Below are 19425 nucleotides of genomic sequence, written 5' to 3'. Positions count from 1 at the left end.
CTACTGTGCTGGTTTTCAGTTCACTGATCCTTTTTCATGCTCTTTCTAATATGATGTTATATCTATTAGGTTCTTAATTCCCATGAATGTATTTCAAATAAAAAATTTTAAGTTTATAGGTTTTCTATTAATCTTAAAAATAAAAATTAATAAAATTCAAGATGTTAAAAATAGAGAATAGAATCATACCCACAAATAATCAAAAAAATGGAGCTTAGTGTCACAAAGTAACTTGAGAGTGCTAATGAAAATGTTAGATGAAGATGAATAGAAAACTTATACACTAAAAAGTTTATATTTGAAACACATTAATAGGAATTAAGAACCTAATAGATGTAACATTATATTAGAAAGAGCATGAAAAAGGATCAGTGAACTGAAAAACAGTGCAGTGGAAAATATCTAGGTGGGCTTCCCTGGTGGCTCAGATGGTAAAGCGTCTGCCTACAATGCAGGAGACCCAGGTTCAATCCCTGGGTCAGGAAGATCTCCTGGCAAAGGAAATGGCAACCCACTCCAGTACTCTTGCCTGGAAAATCCCATGGACAGGGGATCCTGGCAGGCTACATTCCATGCGGCTGCGAAGAGTCGGACACCACTGAGTGACTTCATTTACTGACCTTTGTGTATACAAATTGTGTTTAGGTTGTGAAAAATATTTTATATTTCTACATAAATCATTTACTTTTCTTCTGGTAGGCAGTTTGTGCAGTGGCATATCACACAAATTTAATCAGGCATTAAGGTAACTTGTTGGTATATTTTAGTGTTTGTGAGGCCAGCCTATTTCTGATTTGCTCTGATTCTTAGGGTGTTATATTTTAGAGATCTTAACTAAAAGCCTGGGCTGTTTCCTTAGTTTCTTGGTGGGCTCTGAAATCCAATTTTTATCATCTTAATATTATAAAACTACCAAATGCTCTGGTTAGTTGTTTAGCCTCTCAAATATCATTTTCTCATAGGTACTTGACCCCTTGCTCAGTACAGGTAAATTTTGAGATTCACATCTTAGTGTTTCCTTTTCTATGAGATTATATTCCCTCAAGTGTTGGCTTACCTTGATTGGTCAGATATTCTTTTGTAATTTCATACAGCTTTTATTTACTTTTATTTAAGAAGAATTATTTGGTATAAGATATTTCTGCATATCTGGAAGCATAAGTCACATTAAGAAAATGAAAATCCAGTCTAAGGAAAAAGTAAAATTTATTTAAATATTTCTTTAAAAATTAAAGAAAACTTTAAAGAAAAGCTGCAACTAGTCTGACTAACCACATGCATGCACTCATTAGAAAGTAGATCTTTTTATCGTTAAATAAGAGAGATATCTCTGTCTCTCTGCTAAACTGAAAGAAAAGCTTTTATAAGAAAAATGCTCTTGGATTTTGTTTATGGTCTCATGACTAAAAGAATCGCTTACCAGTCAAGAAGTTGAATGCTTCTCACTGTAAAACATGGTCACCAATTTGAAGAGTCACCTTTATCATACACTAATCTTCCCCATATACATAGACCCTTTTTAATACTATCTCTATCTTGAGTGTACAATGTTTAAAATTGTCTATTTGAACACCAATGCCCTGATACTATGCTGTTTTAAAACAAGCTTCTAATTTAATTTTTAGAAATGAATCCCAAGATAACATACATACCTCCAAATTATGTACAGTTTGAAGTAATTCTTCTATACCTCCTCTCCACTAATTGCATGTATTATCAATTTTATTTACCAATTCATAGACAGCCCCTGGAGATAATATAATACATACTGATATAATTGGTATGTGTGTTTGTATACATAGAAATATAGAAAAACTGTCATTTTTACTAATTGATATACTATATTTGTTTTTTTCATTTAAGAATGAGAAATAATAATTATTTCTATTTCTGAAATGTACATAAAACTTGTGTCACAGTCACTGTTCAAAGAACTTTACATGTATTAATTCTTTTTATTTTGTTCTGAAGTCTTTACTTTTTTATTTACAATAAAACTGAGAGAGGTATAGAGATTATCTGTATAGTTAATGCCACAACAAATGCATAGCCATTATCGACATCATTGAACAGATTGAGACTTTAAAAAAAAAAAAAAGGTAAACCTATATTAACACATCATAATCGTTCAAAGTCCATAGTCTATATTACACTTCCCTCTTGTGTATTCTATGGATTTGGACAAATGTATAATGATATGTATCCATCATTATAGTGTCATACAAAGTATTTCACTGTCCTATAAATCCTTGTGTTGTGTCTATTTATCCATTCCCCTATCTTCCAAGCCCTGGAAACCACCAATCATTTTGTTTCTAAAGTCTTGACTTTTTCATAATGCTATATAGTTGAATTCATACAGTATTACATTTTGCCCTCTTTTACCTGATTAATATGCATTTGGTTTCCCTCCACGGCTTCCCTCGTAGCTCAGTTGGTTTTGAAGAATCTGCCTTCAATACAGGAGACCTGGGTTCAATTCCCGGGTCTGGAAGATCCCCTGGAAAAAGAAATGACAACCCACTCCAGTATTCTAGCCTCAAAAATCCCAAGGACGAGGAGCCCTATGGGTTACAGTTCATGAGGCCACAAGAGTCAGACATGATTTAGTAACTAAACCACTATCTTGATCACTTACAAGTTTTAGCAATTATGAATAAAGTGACTATAAACTTTTGTATGCAGGATTTTACCGGGAAATAAGCTTTCAACATTTTTGGCTAGATTCCAAGAAGCATGGTGGTTGGGTCATGCAGCACAAGTTTATTCAGTTTTGTAAGAAATAACCAGTGTGTCTTCTAATGTAGCTGTACCATTTGAATTCCCTCCAGCCATGAATGAGAATTCTTGTTGTTCAGCATTGTCATCAGTATTTGACGTTGTCCATGTCCTAGACTGGCCACTCTAATAAGTATGTAATGATAACTCGTTGTTGTTTTAATGTGCCTTTCCCAGATAACATGCCATGAAGTGTATTAATTCCTTTAGCATCACAAAAAACCCTTTGAGGTAGTCATATAATATTCTTCATGTTATAAATGAGGAAACAGAGGCACCAGCCTCAGTAAGAGTTAACCAATCAAAGGCTAAACAACTTACTGGGTGGTAGAGCTAGAATTTCATTCTATATAATTTAGTTTTAGTGTCTGTGCTCATAACTACACCATAAGATTCTGAAGATTGTTTCACTTATTTCACTTAAATACAAATGCATTTAGTCAATAATAATGTGATATTTCTGTACTGTGACAGATGGTAATTGGACTTATTGTTTGTGATAATTTGAAATGTATAGAAAGATCAAATTACCATATTTTACAACAGAAACTAAGGTAACATTGTAGGTAAATTATACTTCAAAAACAAACAAACTTATAGAAAAATATGTCTTATGTGTGGTTATGAGGGGCAGGGTGTGGGAGGAAGGGGAATTAGATGAAGGTAATCAAAAGGTACAAATTTCCAATTATAAGATAAGTAGGTACTAGGGATGTAGTGTACAATGTAACTAATAGATATAATACCACTATATCCTATATGAAAGCTTTTAAGAGAACAAATCCTCAGAATTCTCATCACAAGGAAAATTATTTTTCTTTTATTTCTATATAAAATGATGAATGTTCACTAAATTTATTGTAGTAATATTTCCTGATGAATATAAGTCAAATAATTTTGCTGTACCTTAAAATTTCTACAATGCTATATGTCAGTTATATCACAATAAAATTGGAAGAAAAATGATTTTGGAATATTAGCATTTTATCTGCTACATAGTATTCATTTAAACTCTTATGGTTTTTTGATAATGCTATTCTTGATTTTTTCTCCTGTAAACAATGATTTTTCCTAATAAGTATACAATTGCCTATGCGTTTATTTTTCTAAGATGAAATTCCAAACATACACTTATTGAATTCATGGAAGTATGATGTTTAAAACTCAGTGTGCTTTAATTTCTATAAATCCATATTATGGTTGATATTATCTGCAAGTCCTTTTTCAGTGTTATTTTCATCACCTTATAATTCCTGTGTATTTTTCTCCCATATGAGTTTTCAAATAGATGTGAAAGTTTTTTTTTTAATTTATTCAGATTACTTTGCAGTAAAATAATAATTTAAAAAGAAATGTTTTATTTTCTATGGACCTTCTTCCATCAATTCAATTCAGACACTCAGTCGTGTCCAACTCTTTGACCCCATGGACTGTAGCACACCAGGCCTCCCTGTCCATCACCAACTCCCAGAGTTTACTCAAACTCATGTCCATTGACTCGGTGATGCCATCTAACCATCTCAACCACTGTCATCCCCTTCTCCTCCTGCCTTCAATCTTTCCGAGCATTAGAGTCTTTTCCAATGAGTCAGTTCTTCACATCAGGTGGCCAAAGAATTGGAGTTTCAGCTTCAGCATCAGTCACCCCAATGAACACCCAGGACTGATCTCCTTTAGGATGGACTGGTTGGATCTCCTTGCAGTCCAAGGGACTCAAGAGCCTTCTCCAACACCACAGTTCAAAAGCATCAGTTCTTTGGTGCTCAGCCTTCTTTATAGTCCAATTCTCACATCCATACATGACTACTGGAAAAACCATAGCTTTGACTTGATGGACCTTTGTTAGCAAAATAATGGCTCTGCTTTTCAATTTGCTGTCTATGTAGGTCATAATTTCTTCCAAGGAGCAGGTGTCTTTCAATTTCATGGCTGCTGTAACCATCTGCAGTGAATTTGGAGCCTAAGAAAATAGTCTGTCCCTGTTTCCACTGTTTCTCCATCTATTTGCAATGAAGTGATGGGACCAGATGCCATGATCTTCGTTTTCTGAATGTTGAGCTTTAAGCCAACTTTTTCACTCTCCTCTTTTACTTTCATCAAAAGTCTCTTTAGTTCTTCTTCACTTTCTCCATAAGGGTGGTATCATCTGCATATCTGAGGTTATTGATATTTCTCTGGGCAATATTTCATCTAGCTTGTGCTTCACCCAACCCAACATTTCTCATGATGTACTCTACAGGGTACATCATATAAGTTAAATAAGCAGGGTGACAATATACAGCATTGACATACTCCTTTCTCTATTTGGAAAGAGTTTGTTGTTCCATGTCCAGTTCTAACTGTTGCCTTCTGATCTGCACACAGATTTCTCAGGAGGCAGGTCAGGTGTTCTGGTATTCCCAGCTTTTTAAGAATCTTCCAGTTTGTTGTGATACATGCTGTCAAAGGCTTTAGCATAGTCAATAAAGGAGAAGTAGATGTTTTTCTGGAACTCTCTTGTTTTTTTGATGATCCAGCAGATGTTGGTAATTTGATCTCTGGTTCCTCTGCCTTTTCTAAATCCAACTTGAATATCTGGAAGTTCTTGGTTCATGTATTGTTGAAGCATAGCTTGGAGAATTTTGACTATTACTTTACTAGTGTGTGAAATAAGTGCAACTGTGCAATTAGTTTGAGCATCTTTTGGCATTGTCTTTCTTTGAGATTGGAATGAAAATGGAACTTTTCTAGTCCTGTGGCCACTGCTGAGTTTTCCAAATTTGCTGGCATATTTAGTGCAGCACTTTCATAGCATCATCTTTTAGCATTTGAAATAGCTCAACTGGAACCCATAATTCCACTACCTTTGTTTGTAGTGATGCTTCCTAAGGTCCACTTGACTTCACATTCCTGGATGTCTGGCTCTTGGTGAGTGATCACGCCATCGTGATTATCTGGGTCATGAAGATATTTTTTTAAATATATAATTCTGTTTATTCTTGCCACTTCTTCTTAATATCTTCTGCTTCTGATAGGTCCATACCATTTCTGCCCTTTATTGTGCCCATCGTTGCATGAAATTTTCACTGGGTCTTTAATTTTTTGAAGAGATGTCTAGTCTTTCTCATTCTATTGTTTTCCTCTATTTCTTTTCACTGACCACTGAGGAAGGCTTTCTTATCTCTCCTTGCTATTCTTTGGAACTCTGCATTCAAATGGGTATATCTTTCCTTTTCTCCTATTCCTTTAGCTTCCCTTCTTTTCACAGCTATTTATAAGGCCTCCTCAGACAATCATTTTGCTTTTTTGTATTTCTTTTTCTTGGGGATCGTCTTGATCCTTGTCTCCTGTACAGTGTCATGAATCTCCATCCATATTTCTTCAGGCACTCTGTCTAGCAGATATAATCTCTTGAAGGTATTTCTCACTTCCACTGTATAATCTTTAGGGGTTTGATTTAGATCATACCTGAATGGTCTAGTGGTTTTCCCTTCTTTCTTCAATTTAAGTCTGAATTTGGCAATAAGGAGTTCATGATCTGAGCCACAGTCAGCTCCCCGTCTTGTTTTTTGCTGACTGTATAGAGCTTCTCCATCTTTGGCTACAAAGTATATAACCAATCTGATTTTGGTATTGACCATCTGGTGATGTCCATGTGTAGAATCTTCACTTGTACTATTGGAAGCTGGTGTTTGCTATGATTAGTGTGTTCTCTTGGTAAAATTCTATTAGTCTTTGCCCTGCTTCAGTCCATACTCCAAGGCCAAATTTGCCTGTTACTCCAGGTGTTTCTTGACTTCCTACCTTTGCATTCTGTTCCTATCATGAAAAGGACAGTTTTTGGGTATTAGTTCTCGAAGGTCTTGTAGGTCTTCATAGAAGCATTCAACTTCAGGGTCCTCAGCATTACTAGTTGGGGCATAGACTTAGATTACTGTGCTATTGAGTGGTTTGCCTTGGAAATGTACAGAGATCATTCTGTTGTTTTTGAGATTGCATCCAAGTACTGCATTTAGGACTCCCTTTTTGAATATGAGAGCTATTTCTTTTCTTCTAAGGGATTCTTGCCTGCAGTAGTAGATATTGGTCATCTGAGTTAAATTCACCCATTCCAGTCCAATTTACTTTGCTAATTCATGAAATATCGACGTTCACTCCTGCAATCTCATTTGACCACTTCCAATTTGCCTTGATTCATAGACCTAATATTCCAGGTTTCTATGCAATACTGCTCTTTATATATTGGACTTTACTTCTATCACCAGTCACATCCACAACTGGGTATTGTTTTTGCCTTGGCTCCAACTCTTCATTCTTTCTGGAATTATTTCTCCACTGATCTCCAGTAGCATATTGGGCACCTACCGACCTGGGGAGTTCATCTTTCAGTGTCTTATCTTTTTGCCTTTTCATACTGTTCATGGGTTCTCAAGGCAAGAATACCGAAGTGATTTGCCATTCCCTTCTCCAGTAGACCACGTTTTTTCACACGGACTTTTCCATACACACTTTTAATAAGCCTCTCCATCTACTGAGTCCTTTTAAAAGTATTCTTCAGTAAAGTTTTATACTTTTTATTCCTATTGGTCTTCCTCATTTCATTTCTTTTTCAGTCAGTCAGTTCAGTCTCTCAGTCATGTCCGACTCTTTGCGACCCCATTTAGATCTTATCATTTACGTTGGAGTCTTTGTATCTAAAAACTTTTTCCATTACTTTGTCTGTCTAGTGACTGATGGTATGTGGGGAAGATAATTTATATGTGGTGATCTTGACCAAAGACCTTGCTAAACTCATTGTTCTCCTAAGTAGTTTATTTAGATGATAATATTTCCTTGAAATAATGACAGCTTTATATTTACTTTTACAAAGTTTATCCATATTCAGTTGTTTTTTGTTTGCTTTAAACTTTGGCCAGAACTCCAGTACCTTTTCTCGATGTTTTGCCCTTTGTTTTTTGGACAGTTTTATTGAGGCATGGTCTACATAGCATTGGATTCATCTGATTTAAATCTACAACTCAATGCTTTTAGTAAATTTAGAGAATTGTGAAGCCATGACCATAATTGAATTTTAATTCTACCATAACTCAGTTTTATTTCTATCACCTGAAAGGATCCTTTGTGCCCATCTGTAGTCACCCCCCACTCCATTCCAAGTCCTAGGCAACCACTAATCTCCCATACAGTGTTGATACACTAAAGGAGTGTATCAGCCAAACCTGTTTGTTCTTGTCTTTAATAAAAATGTCACAAATGTTTCATTTTTGCATATAATAAGTATAGTTTCTTGTCAACTAAGTTATAGAAGTTTCCTATTATTTAAAATGTGCTGTTTTTTTTTAACTAGAAATTAATTTTAATTTTGTCAAATGTTTTTCTGAATCTCTTCAGACGATGACATTTTTTTTCATATTTAATTTAGATTATTTTGTAAACAAATTTTCCCTAGGTTGAGCTGTATTTGCCTTTTTGCCTTTGATTCAATTTGTGCATGACATATTATTTTAGAAATCTGTACCACATCTATTGCTACATAACAAATAATATACACAAACAATAATTATGGTATTTCCCATGATATTTGCAGCTCAGAATTTCCAACAAGATGACTAGATATGTAAAGTCTTGACTAGGGCTGGAAGATCCACTTTCATGAGGGCTAGTCACATGCCTGGCAAATGATCTCAGTCAATTGTTTCTTCCATATGTGGGCCTTTTCATAGGACTTCTTGAACTTCCTCAAAATATGGAGGATGGCTTCCACCAGAGTGAGAAATCCAAAAGGCTATCTTGGAAAATACAATACCCTTCATACAGTGTCTTGGAAGTCACATACTGTTACTTCTTTTTTAATTCTATTGATCAAATAGGGGAGCCTCAACTGAATGACTGTGATGACTAAGCTAGGGGATAAATCCTAGACGAGTGTCACTGGGACTAAAATCCGTAGATCCAAATGCATTCCTTTTGCTTTTATTAACATTTATGTTTTAAGTGACATTGGACCTTATTTTTCTATGCTAGGCATGTTGACATAATAACTAGTGTTATATTGGCTTTGTAAAATGCTTTTTGTACTTTTTCTAATTTAATATTTATATAAAGTGAAACGTACTTAGTCCTTGATGAATTATATAAATCCATCTTGAGACTGAATGAGTTTCATAGGTATCTCTCAAACATGGAGATATCAGACCAAACAATGAGTGATGGCAAAGATTCAGTCAGTTCAGTCACTCAGTCATGTCCGGCTCTTTGTGACCCCATAAATCGCAGCAGGCCAGGCCTCCCTGTCCATCACCAACTCCCAGAGTTCACTCAGACTCACATCCATTGAGTCGGTGATGCCATCCAGCCATCTCATCCTCTGTCGTCCCCTTCTCCTCCTGTCCCCACTCCCTCCCAGCATCAGAGTCTTTTCCAATGAGTCTACTCTTTGCATGAGGTGGCCAAAGTACTGGAGTTTCAGCTTTAGCATCATTCCTTCCAAAGAACACCCAGGGCTGATCTCCTTTAGAATGGACTGGTTGGATATCCTTGCAGTCCAAGGGACTCTCAAGAGTCTTCTCCAACACCACAGTTCAAAAGCATCCATTCTGTGGCACTCAGCTTTCTTCACAGTCCAACTCTCACATCCATACATGACCTCTGGAAAAACCATAGCCTTGACTAAACAGACCTTTGTTGGCAAAGCAATGCCTCTGCTTTTGAATATGCTATCTAGGTTGGTCATAACTTTCCTTTCAAGGAGTAAGCGTCTTTTATTTTCATGGCTGCAATTACCATCTGCCGTGATTTTGGAGCCCAAAAATATAAAGTCTGACACTGTTTCTACTGTTTCCCAATCTATTTCCCATGAAGTGATGGGACCAGATGCCATGATGTTAGTTTTCTGAATGTTGAGCTTCAAGCCAACTGTTTCATTCTCCTCTTTTATTTTCATCAAAAGGCTTTTTAGTTCCTCTTTACTTTCTGCCATAAGGGTGGTGTCAGCTGCATATCGGAGGTTATTGATATTTCTCCCAGCAATCTTGATTCCAGCTTGTGCGTCTTCCAGCCCAGTGTTTCTCATGGTATACTCTGCATAGAAGTTAAATAAGCAGGGTGACAATATACAGCCTTGACGTGCTCCTTTTCCTATTTGGAACCAGTCTGTTGTTCCATGTCCAGTTCTACCTGTTGCTTCCTAACCTGCATACAGACTTCTCAAGAGGCATTTCACGTGGTCTGGTATTCCCATCTCTTTCAGAATTTTCCACAGTTTATTGTGATCCACACAGTCAAAGGCTTTGGCATAGTCAATTAAGCAGAAATAGATGTTTTTCTGGAACTCTCTTGCTTTTTCCATGATCCAGTGGATGTTGGTAATTTGATCTCTGGTTCCTCTGCCTTTTCTAAAACCAGATTGAACATCAGGGAGTTCACGGTTCACGTATCGCTGAAGCCTGGCTTGGAGAATTTTGAGCATTACTTTAATAGCATGTGAGATGAGTGCAATTGTGCAATTCTTTCGCATTGCCTTTCTTTGGGATTGGAATGAAAACTGACCTTTTCCAGTCCTGTGGCCACTGCTGAGTTTTCCAAATTTGCTGGCATATTGAGTGCAGCACTTTCACAGCATTATCTTTCAAAAATTAGTTTAAAAAGATTAGTTTTAAAAAATTATCAAGCTAGACATTCTAGATATGTGTTGAAGTGTTCATTTAAAAGGAAATAAGCATTTGATATTTACAGAAGTAAGTGATTTTACATTAGTTCTCATATTAATTAGCTATATTTTATGCATCCCTTACTATATGACAGAGAATGCTTAGATATCTTTAAGTATGCTGTTATTTATTTGTCACAACACATAGGTACAATACTCTATCCATGTTGCAGATGAAAAGGCTGAGGAGATGTGATTAAAAGGTGTATAACTGTTAAATAGAAGCACCAGTATTTGTTGTTGTTCAGTCACTCAGTTGTGTCCAACTCTTTGCGACCCCATGGATGGCAACATGCCAGGCTTCCCTGTCCTTCACCGTATCCTGGAACTTACTGAAATGCATGTCCATTAAGTCAGTGATGCCATCCAACCATCTTGCCCTCTGTTGTCTGCTTTTCCTCCTGCCTCAATCCTTCCTAGCATCAGGGTCTTTTCTAAAGAGTGGGCTCTTAGCTTACTCCAGCCACCTGATGCCAAAAGTATATACCTGTTAATTGGCAGAATCAGTACTTAAATTCATCATTTTGACTCCAGTGACCTCTCAAATAGCAATTCCCAACAAGTAAGTAAGCACTTAATAAACTACCCTAAATATGTTTTGAAAATATAGCATTCCCAAACCACAGACAGTCATTATAGAGACTTAAAAATATAATACATTGAAATTATCATGTATTGAATAATTTAAAGTGAAAGTTGCTTAGTTGTGTCCAACTCTTTGCATCCTATGGACTATAGAGTCCATGGAATTCTCCAGGCCAGAATACTGAAGTGTGTAGCCTTTCTCTTCTCCAGGGGATCTTCCCAACCCAGGAATTGAATGAGAGTCTCCTGAATTGCAGGCAGATTCTTTACCAACTGAGCTCTCAGGGAAGCTGAATAATTTAAAAGATACTCATAAATAAAAATTTAAAGATGCCCATAAATAAGATGCACTTATCAGTAAAATCATAATAAAATTAAAAATAATAATTTTAAAATTGAGTAGTAAAAGAACTCTACATATATACTTGAAAGATTGGAAAATTCATGTTTGAGAGATATTTGTAATATTAAAATATAAAATAAAAAGTTGAAAATTAATGAGCTAAAATTTCGTATAAAAGTGTCAGAAAACCAAAAACAAACACAAAGAGAGGGTGATTTAATGGTGAAAGACTAATAGTCAAATATCAATGGAATAGAAAGGAAGCAATATAGAGAATAAACAGAGTTGTTAGTTTTGTTATTTTCCTGAGGATGAGAGGAGTCTAATAATTTCTACCACTAAGATGAATGAAAAAACCTCTAAGTAGATGTCTGAAGAGGGGTTGATGGGTATAAAATCTCACGGTTGTGTGTGTGTGAGCCACTCAGTTGTGTCAGACTCTTTGTGACCCCTCTCACTGTAGCCTGCCAGGCTCCTCTGTCCATGGGATTCTCCAGGCAAGAATATTAGCGTATGTAGCCATTTCATTCTCCAGGGAATCTTCCTGACCTAGGGATCAAACCAAAGTTTCCCTCATTGCAGACAGATTCTTTACTACTTGAGCCACTAGTGAAGCCTTGCAGTTATCTATATCCTAAAAACTGCTTTCAACAGTTAAAGATTATATTTGAAGGAGGGCTTAGCTGGATATAAAATCTTTGATTCACAGTTTATTTGAGTTTGTAAAAAATCGTCTCCATTTTTGCTTCGTTTTATGTGTCTTGAAATTGCTGTTTTAATTTTTACAAGTCATTTCATCCTTTTTTCCTGCAAAATTTGAAGATCTTATTTTACTTTTAAATCTGACACTTCATTATGATAGATCTCAGGATTGAATATTATAGGTTAATTTTCCAAAGTGCCTAATGAACTTTTTAAAGTTATATACAGACTTTTTTTTTTTTTTTTTTAATTCCTGGAAGGTTGCCTTTCAGTATAGATTTAAATATTAATTCTCTTCCATTGTTTTGGTTTATTTTATTTTCTGTGCTTGTTTTCCATTTCTACTCCCTTTTCTCTGCCACTTTAAAATTAGTTCTTTTTCCATATATTATCTTAGTTAACTAGGTTGTTTTCCTACTGCTCTTCAATATCCCTAATTAAAATTTATATTTGAAATTTTTTCCTCCTTGGACATAAGATAATTTACTTCTATGTTCCTAGTTTGTTCTATTTTTTCTTAAATGTAATTTTGAATTTTTGCTTTAAGGTTATTTTCATGCTTGCTTGAATATATTTAATTTTGTTTTGATAGCTTAGCTGGTAAAGAATCTGCCTGCATTGCAGGAGACTCCAGTTTGATTCCTGTGTGGGTAAGATTCCCTGGACAAGGGTTAGGCTACCTATACCAGTATTCTTGGGCTTCCCTGGTGGCTCAGCTAGTAAAGAATTCCCCTGGAATGTGAGAGACATGGGTTAGATCTCTGGGTTGAGAATATCCCCTGGAGAAGGGAATGGCTACTCCCTCCAATACTGGCCTGGAAAATCCCTTGACTGTACAGTCCATATGGTCACAAAGAGTCAGACATGACTGAGGAACTTTCACTTGTTCTGTTTTTCCTTAAATATAATTGTGAATTTCTGCTTCAAGGTTTCATGCTTGTTTGAATATATTAATTTTTTTTTAAGTGTAGACTTAGAGCTTTCTCTCTCTCTCTCTTTTTTTTAAAAGTACTTAGATATGAATTTCAATTGATTTGTGTGAATTTTAATTTCTTGGTTTTTCTGCAATGAACTTTACATTTCACTTGTTTATGTTTAAAAATCTTTTGGGGCATTTTGCAAGACTCAGGATAATGCAAATTATTTTACTATTTCTCCTTTTTAAAAAATATCGGAAAGCTCTTTTTTATTTTAGCCTTGTTTTTCTTCCCCAGAAACTGTGCTTTTAAGTTGTCCTTTTCAGTTGGTTTTCTTCCTTTAGATAAAGCCTTAGGTCTTTTGCAAGATAATACCTCTTTAATTACAGGTAGGCCATTTATATGAGGCTTTGGACCCTTTGAAAAATATACTCCTGCACACCATTTTCTGATTGTCTCAATAGATTTTTAGAATTTTCAAATTTAAGTAAGACAATATTTAAACTGATTTCTCCAACTCCCTCTGAAGCAACTTCACTAGCAATCTCCTCAGTCTTTTTCAAAACAATTTTTAAAAATCTCCCTTTTTTGTCTTTGCTCCAGAAATAGATTAGAAGTGAGGGAGGAGTGTTTGGGGGCATACTGTTGATTTGTTGAATTTTCTTTCTTTGCTTTCATTTTTTGTTTGTTTGCTTAATTAAAAAAATTTATATTAATTGGAGGCTAATTATTGGAAGTGGTCAAACAGGAGATGGCAAGAGTGAACGTCGACATTCTAGGAATCAGCAAACTAAAATGGACTGGAATGGGTGAATTTAACTCAGATGACCATTATATATACTACTGCGGGAAGGAATCCCTCAGGAGAAATGGAGTAGCCATCATGGTCAACAAAAGAGTCAGAAATGCAGTACTTGGATGCAATCTTAAAAATGACAGAGTGATCTCTGTTCATCTCCAAGGCAAATCATTCAATATCACAGTTATCCAAATCTATGCCCCAACCAGTAACGCTGAAGAAGCTGAAGTTGAACGGTTTTGTGAAGACCTACAGACCTTTTAGAACTAACACCCAAAAAAGATGTCCTTTTCATTATAGGGGACTGGAATGCAAAAGTAGGAAGTCAAGAAACACCTGGAGTAACAGACAAATTTGGCCTTGGAATGCAGAATGAAGCAGGACAAAGACTAACAGAGTTTTGCCAAGAAAATGTACTGGTCATAGCAAACATCCTCTTCTAACAACACAAGAGAAGACTCTACACATGGACATCCCAGATGGTCAACACCAAAATCAGATTGATTATATTCTTTGCAGCCAAAGATGGAGAAGCTCTATACAGTCAACAAAAACAAGACCAGGAGCTGACTGTGGATCAGATATCTCATGAACTCCTTATTGCCAAATTCAGACTTAAATTGAAGACAGTAGGGAAAACCATGAGACCATTCAGGTATGACCTAAATCAAATTCCTTATGATTATACAGTGGAAGTGAGAAATAGATTTAAGGGCCTACATCTGATAGATAGAGTGCCTGATGAACTATGGATGGAGGTTCATGACATTGTACAGGAGACAGGGATCAAGACCATCCCCATGGAAAAGAAATGCAAAAAAGAAAAATGGCTGTCTGGGGAGGACTTACAAATAACTGTGAAAAGAAGAGAGGTGAAAAGCAAAGGAGAAAAGGAAAGATATAAGCATCTGAATGCAGAGTTCCAAAGAATAGCAAGAAGAGATAAGAAAGCCTTCTTCAGCGAACAATGCAAAGAAATAGAGGAAAACAACAGAATGGGAAAGACTAGAGATCTCTTCAAGAAAATTAAAGATACCAAGGGAACATTTCATGCAAAGATGGGCTCGATAAAGGACAGAAATGGTCTGGACCTAACAGAAGCAGAAGATTTTAAAAAGAGGTGGCAAGAATACACAGAAGAATTGTACAAAAAAGATCTTCACGACCCAGATAATCATGATGATGTGATCACTAATATAGAACCAGACATCTTGGAATGTGAAGTCAAGTGGGCCTTAGAAAGCATTACTATGAACAAAGCTAGTGGAGGTGATGGAATTCCTGTTTTAAATCCTGAAAGTTGATGCTGTGAAAGTGCTGCACTCAATATGCCAGCAAATGTGGAAAACTCAGCAGTGGCCACAGGACTGGTAAAGGTCAGTTTTCATTCCAATCCCAAAGAAAGGCAATGCCAAAGAATGCTCAAACTACCGCACAATTGTACTCATCTCACATGCTAGTAAAGTAATGCTCAAAATTCTCCAAGCCAGGCTTCAGCATATGTGAACCGTGAACTCCCTGATGTTCAATCTGGTTTTAGAAAAGGCAGAGGAACCAGAGATCAAATTACCAACATCTGCTGGATCATGGAAAAAGCAAGAGAGTTCCAGAAAAACATCTATTTCTGTTTTTTGACTATGCCAAAGCCTTTGACTGTGTGGATCACAATAAACTGTGGAAAATTCTGAAAGAGATGGGAATACCAGACCACTTAACCTGCCTCTTGAGGAATCTGTATGCAGGTTAGGAAGCAACAGTTAGAACTGGACATAGAACAACAGACTGGTTCCAAATAGGAAAAGGAGTACGTCAAGGCTGTATATTGTCATCCTGCTTATTTAACTTCTATGCAGAGTACATCATGAGAAAGGCTGGACTGGAAGAAACACAAGCTGGAATTAAGATTGCCGGGAGAAATATCCATAACCTCAGATATGCAGATGACACCACCCTTATGGCAGAAAGTGAAGAGGAGCTAAAAAGCCTCTTGATGAAAGTGAAAGAGAAGAGCAAAAATGTTGGCTTAAAGCTCAACATTCAGAAAACAAAGATCATGGCATCTGGTCCCATCACTTCATGGGAAATAGATGGGGAAACAGTGGAAACAGTGTCAATACTTTATTTTCTTTGGCTCCAAAATCACTGAAGATGGTGACTGAAGCCATGAAATTAAAAATGCTTACTCCTTGGAAGAAAAGTTATGACCAACCTAGATAGTATATTCAAAAGCAGAGACATTACTTTGCCAACTAAGGTCCATCTAGTCAAGGCTGTGGTTTTTCCTGTGGTCATATATGGATGTGAGAGTTGGACTGTGAAGATGGCTGAGCGCCAAAGAGTTGATGTTTTTAACTGTGGTGTTGGAGAAGACTCCTGAGAGTCCCTTGCACTGCAAGGATATCCAACCAGTCCATTCTGAAGGAGATCAACCCTGGGACTTCTTTGGAAGGAATAATGCTCAAGCTGAAGCTACAGTACTTTGGCCACCTTATGGGAAGAGTTGACTCATCGGAAAAGACTCTGATGCTGGGAGGGATTGTGGGCAGGAGGAGAAGGGGATGACTGAAGATGAGATGGCTGGATGGCATCACTGACTCGATGGACGTGAGTCTGAGTGAACTCCGGGAGTTGGTGATGGACAAGGAGGCCTGGTGTGCTGCGATTCATGGGGTCTCAAAGAGTCGGAGACGACTGAGTGACTGAACTGAACTGAACTGAATTACTTTACAATACAGTGGTGGTTTGTGCCATACATTGACATGAATCAGCCATGGGTGTACATGTGTTCCCCATCCTGAACCCCCTTCCCCATCCCGTCTTTCAGGGTCATACCAGTGCACCAGCCCCGAGCACCCTGTCTCATGCATCAAACCTGGACTGGCGATCTATTTCACATATGGTAATATATATGTTTCAATGCTATTTTCTCAAATCATCCCACCCTCACCTTCTTCCAGAGTCCAAAAGACTGCTCTTTACATCTGTGTCTTTTTTGCTGCCTCACATATAGGGTCATTGTTGCCATCTTTCTAAATTCCATATATATGTGTTAATATATTGTATTGGTGTTTTTCTTTTTGACTTACTTCACTCTGTATAATAGGCTCCAGTTTCATCCACCTCATCAGAACTGATTCAAATGCATTATTTTTAATAGCTGAGTAACATTCCATTTTATATGTGTAGCACAGCTTTCTTATCCATTCTTCTGCCAACAGACATCTAGGTTGCTCCCATGTCCTGGCTATTGTAAACAGTGCTGCGATGAACATTGGGATACACATGTCTCTTTCAGTTCTGGTTTCCTTGATGTGTATGCCCGGCAGTGGGATTGCTGAGTCATATGGCAGTTCTATTTCCAGTTTTTTAAGGAATCTCCACACTGTTCTCCATAGTGGCTGTACTAGTTTGCATTCTCACCAACAGTGTAAGAGGGTTCCTTTTTCTCCACACCCTCTCCAGCATTTATTGTTTGTAGACTTTTGGATCGCAGCCATTCTGACTGGTGTGAGATGGTACTTCATTGTGGTTTTGATTTGCATTTCTCTGATGAGTGATGTTGAGCATCTTTTCATGTGTTTGTTAGCCATCTGTAGGTCTTCTTTGGAGAAATGTCTGTTTAGGTCTTTGGCCCATTTTTTTGATTGGGTCATTTATTTTTCTGGAATTGAGCTGTAGGAGCCGCTTGTATATATTTTAGGTTAATTCTTTGTCAATTGCTTCATTTGCTATTAATTTCTCCCATTCCAAAGGCTGTCTTTTCACCTTACTTATAGTTTCCTTCTTTGTGCAAAAGCTTTTAAGTTTAATTAGGTCCCATTTGTTTATTTTTGTTTTTATTTCCATTGCTTTGGGATGTGGGTCATTGAGGATCCTGCTATGTCAGAGAGTGTTTTGCCTATGTTTTCCTCTATGAGTTTCACAGTTTCTGGTCTTACATTTAGATCTTTAATCCATTTTGAATTTATTTAATATATGGTGTTAAAAAGTGTTCTAGTTTCATGCTTTTACAAGTGGTTGACCAGTTTTCCCAGCACCACTTGTTAAAGAGATTGTCTTTTCTCCATTGTATATGCTTGCCTCCTTTGTCCAAAAATACCAGTTAGGTCTAAATGGTCCATTGTATCATTTGTGTTTGCTTTCTAATTTTCTGTTTAGTTGATCTATCTATAGGTATCAGCGAGGTATTAAAGTCTCTCACTATTATTGTGTTACTGTTAATTTCCCATTTCATACCTTTTAGTATTTACCTTACATATTGTGATACTTTTATGTTGGGTGCATATATATTTATAATTGTTATATCTTCTTCTTGGATTGATCCTTTGATCATTATGTAATATCTTTCTTTGCCTCTTTTCACGGCCTTTATTCAAAGTCTACTTTATTTGATATGAATATTGGTATTCCTGCTTTCTTTTGGTCTTCATTTGCATGAAATATATTTTTTCCAACCCTTCACTTTCAGTCTGTATGTGTTCCTTTTTTGAGGTGGGTCTCTTGTAGACAGCATATATAAAGGTCTTGTTTTTGTATCCATTCAGCCAGTGTTTGTCTTTTGGTTGGGGCATTCAATCCATTTACTTTTAAAGTAATTATTGAAAAGTATGATCCTGTAGCCATTTTATTTGTTGTTTTGGGTTCAAGTTTATACACCTTTTCTGTGTTTCCTGTCTTGAGAAGATTATTTAGCATTTGTTGAAGAGCTGGTTTGGCAGTGCTGAATTCTCTCAGCTTTTTCTTGTCTGTAAATCTTTTGATTTTTTCCTTCATATTTGATTGAGATCTTTGCTGGGTATAGTAATCTGGGCTGTAGATTTTTCTCTTTCATCACTTTAAGTATGCCCTGCCATTCCCGTCTGGCCTGAAGAGTATCTATTGAAAGATCAGCTGTTATTGTTCTGGAAATCCCCTTGTGTGTTATTTGTTGTTTTTCCCTTGCTGCTTTTAATATTTGTTCTTTGTGTTTGATCTTCATTAATTTGATTAATATGTGTCTTGGGGTGTTTCACCTTGGGTTTATCCTGTTTGGGACTCTCTGGGTTTCTTGGACTTGGGTGTCTATTTCCTTCCCCATTTTAGGGAAGTTTTCAACTATTATCTCAAGTATTTTCTCATGGCCTTTTTTTTTTTTTTTTTTTGTCTTCTTCTTCTGGGACGCCTATGATTCGAATGTTGGGGTGTTTGACATTGTCCCAGACGTCTCTGAGGTTGTCCTCATTTCTTTTAATTTTTTTTTTTCTTTTCCTTTCTGCTTCATTTATTTTCACCATTCTATCTTCCACCTCACTTATCCTATCTTCTGCCTCAGTTATTCTACTGTTGGTTCCCTCCAGAGTGTTTTTGATCTCAGTTATTGCATTATTCATTATTGATTGACTCTTTTCTATTTCTTCTAGGTCCTTGTTAAATATTTCTTGCATCTTCTCAATCCTTGTCTCCAGGATATTTATCTATAACTCCATTTGGTTTTCAAAATTTTGGATCATTTTTACTATCATTATTTGGAATTCTTTTTAAGGTAGACTCCCTACCTCCTCCTCTTTTGTTTGGTGTGGTGGGCATTTGTCATACTTCTTTCAGTTCAGTTCAGTTCAGTTCAGTTCAGTTGCTC

General features: G+C 36.4%; 1 non-coding gene across 1 annotated transcript; it reads left to right on the top strand.

The window, feature by feature from the left end:
• Positions 1-413: 413 nt before the first annotated feature.
• TRNAC-ACA (transfer RNA cysteine (anticodon ACA)) lies at positions 414-486 on the top strand. The gene has a single exon. It is a non-coding gene; the product is annotated as a tRNA-Cys (tRNA).
• Positions 487-19425: the final 18939 nt, after the last annotated feature.

Source organism: Capricornis sumatraensis, chromosome 13 (genome assembly GCF_032405125.1).
Source record: "Capricornis sumatraensis isolate serow.1 chromosome 13, serow.2, whole genome shotgun sequence".
NCBI classification, from domain to species: domain Eukaryota; kingdom Metazoa; phylum Chordata; class Mammalia; order Artiodactyla; family Bovidae; genus Capricornis; species Capricornis sumatraensis.
The sequence above is the reverse complement of the archived record's forward strand: the minus strand, read 5'-3'. Positions and strand labels throughout refer to the sequence as shown.